This window comes from Orycteropus afer, unplaced genomic scaffold, assembly GCF_000298275.1.
Source record: "Orycteropus afer afer isolate SDZICR_OR568_19922 unplaced genomic scaffold, OryAfe1.0 scaffold00130, whole genome shotgun sequence".
NCBI classification, from domain to species: Eukaryota; Metazoa; Chordata; class Mammalia; order Tubulidentata; family Orycteropodidae; genus Orycteropus; species Orycteropus afer.
Window position 1 is genome coordinate 4,772,267 of NW_006921717.1, and position 2,998 is coordinate 4,775,264.

At 46.0% G+C, this 2,998-nt stretch overlaps 1 non-coding gene across 1 annotated transcript; it reads left to right on the plus strand.

Moving 5' to 3' along the window:
* The first annotated feature begins 241 nt into the window (after positions 1-241).
* On the plus strand, positions 242-446 carry LOC122150375. The gene has a single exon (XR_006163631.1). It is a non-coding gene; the product is annotated as a small nucleolar RNA SNORA73 family (small nucleolar RNA).
* The last annotated feature ends 2,552 nt before the right edge of the window (positions 447-2,998 follow it).

Genomic DNA, 2,998 nt, shown 5'->3' on the forward strand with positions numbered 1-2,998 from the left:
GTGTCTTGGAGCAGTGTTTACGTTGCTGACTCTAAGGAGAGGCAGAAGCTGTAGAAATCTGGCTTTCCCCAGTTCTGCTGTTAACTTGCTGGCCCAAGTCGTTGATCTTCTGTAGCCTCAGATTTCCAGTGTTCCAAGGAAGGTTCCTGCCCTGCCAGGGTCACCTTGAGAAACCACTGCAGTCATGGACATGAAAGCCCTCTGTAACGCACAGAGCACCAAACCCGTGAGACACGAAGAGTTGCCTGTGGATACTCCAGGAGGTCACGCTCCCCAGGGTCTGTCCAGATGGCGGAGGAGATCATGGAGCTCTGCCCCATGATGCGCAGTCCCTTCCCACGAAGTCGGAAATAAAGCCGGGCCTCGAGTCTACGCCTGCCTGTCCCTACAGATTCTCAGAGTCCCATGGACAATGACTGAGGAGACAAACCAAGCAGGAAATGTGTCTAGTACACTAAAATTTAAAACTGAATGCCTAATAAAAAAACAAACTCACTGCCAACAAGTCGATTCCGACTCCTAGTGACCCCCATTGGGTTTTACAGGAGTTGTAGTTGTTGTTATGTGCTGTCAAGTCGGCCCTGACTCATAGTGACCCTTCCCCGGGTTTCCGAGGTGGTATCACTATGGAAGTAGATTGCCCAACCTTCCTTCCAAGGAGTGGCTGGTGGGTTTGAACCGCCAGCCTTCTGGTTACCAGTCAAGTGCCTTAGGCACTATGGTACCAGAGCTCCTTTACAGGAGTAGATTGCCCCATTTATTTTCCTTCTGTGGAGCAGCTGGTAGATTTGAACCACCAACTTTCTGGTTGGCAGTCAAATGCCTTAGGCACTGTGCCACCAGAGCTTCTTTTGAATACCTAACATTGTTGGTGTTGTTGTTATGAATACCTAATAGGAGTCTTTAAAAAAGTGTGTATTACTCATGGGTACCATTGTCACTGATAGGCCGTTCTCACCACAGACTCCCTGGGGTCCACTTTTCTCCTGAACCAGAGAGCCTCTGGAAGGGCCAGGGTCCTGGCAGAAACAGATAGCACCTAAAAGGGTTGGTGAAAGAAAATGCAATAAAATGGAATATTAGAGTGATGAGTAAAGTGAAGCGGAACAAGGTGCAGAGTGATTACTACGATGCAGTAAGTTACTTAATATGGCCTTTCTAGCCATGCTTGGTCTGGTGACTCCCAAAAATGATTGAGTGGGAATGCAGGTAAGGTGCTTGTGGCTCCCCAGAAGGATTAGACAGTCTGCTACTAATGCAAATAAGGTGCATGACATTTTTATGAGGGTGGGACCATGCAAAGAAGGTGTATATGACCCTAACAAAGGGGTTGGTCAGTTTTGCCATCCCACTAGGCTTACAATTAGTCATCCCAGAGGCAGAAAGAGGGAACCTCACCACCACCAAGAAGGAGGAGAGCTGGAAGTGGAGCATATCATTTGGACCCAGGGTCCCTGTGCTGAGAACCTCCCAGACCCAGGAGACAGACAGCTCTAACACCAGGGAAGGCATGGGATGGCAAGCAGCAGCAGCAAGCATGGCAGAGAAACAACAGTAGCAGAACCAGGAGATTGGTGCAAGAAGGGAGTGGGCTTCCTGGCCCATGGAGTGAGGCAGCTACAGGGGAGTGCCAACCCACAGAGTGAGAGAGCTGGGCACATTCAGCAGGAGGTTTATTGGTGGAGTTGGGTGCTTCTGGACACTTATCAGCAGAGCTAAAGAGCTTTGGGACACTTGCCTGAGCAGAGAAGAGACAAGCCTGAGGGGCTGAGGGGCTGAGAGAGAGACTGCCTGCTGGCATAGCTGAGAAGAAGCTGTCCTGATTGAAGAATTATCTTGAGTCATTCCTGATCCCGATTTGTAACCTGTTGCTTCCCTAATAAACCACATAACCATGAGTATTGCCTGTGAGTTCTGTGTGGCCAACGTAGAGAAGTAGAGTGTGCTGTGGAGGGACAGCTGGTGTCAGAATTGCTGAAAAGGTTGGAGAGGAGGCATGGCTGACCTCCACCTCATAGGAATCAGCCTTGGGCTGACTCTGATGATGATGATTCTCTCTCCTACCCTTTGTGCAGTTAGAGGAAGCCAGACACCTCCTGGCCATTTTTACGGGTACTTATTCTCCCCAGCAAGGCCCAGGAAACCAGCTGGGTTAATTTACAATAAAATTTCAATTCACTAGTAAAAGAATGCATTATTCAGTGAAAATGTTGGTGTTGTAATTAGCTATCCATTTGGAAGAAAACAATGTTAGATGTCTATATCACATTATGCTAGGAAAAAATTCCTAATTAAATATTTATACATATATTTATTCATATATATATATATAGAGAGAGAGAGAGAGAAAGATAGATAAATATAAAGATATATATATATTTATACATATATGTATGTATAAATAAACCAAAAAACCAAACCAAATTTACTTCCGTGGAGTCGATCCTGACACCTAAGGCACTTAACTGCTAACCAGGAGTCTGGTGGTTCAAACCCACCAGCCACTCCTTGGAAGGAAGGTTAGCAATCTACTTCCATAGTGATACTGCCTTGGAAACCCAAGGAGGGGTCGCTATGAGTCAGGTCTGATTGACAGCACATAACAACAACAACAATCTCTACAGAGTAGATTGCCCAACCTCCCTTCCAATACATATAAATATAAATATAAATATATACTCCTTGGAAGGAAGGTTGGGCAATCTACTTCCGTAGTGATACTGCCTCGGAAACCCAAGGAGGGGTCGCTATGAGTTGGGTCCGACTCGACGGCACATAACAACAATAACATATAAACATATGTAACAGCACTATTTAAAATATACAAAAATCTATTTATAATTTTGGATGAGTAGGGCCACTCTTCTATCAGTTTGTTGTACTGTGGTGGCTTGCATGTTACCTTGATGTTGGAAGCTATGCCATCGGCATTTGAAATACCAGCAGGGTCACCTATAGTGGACAGGTTTCAGTGGAGCTTCCAGACTAAGACAGACCA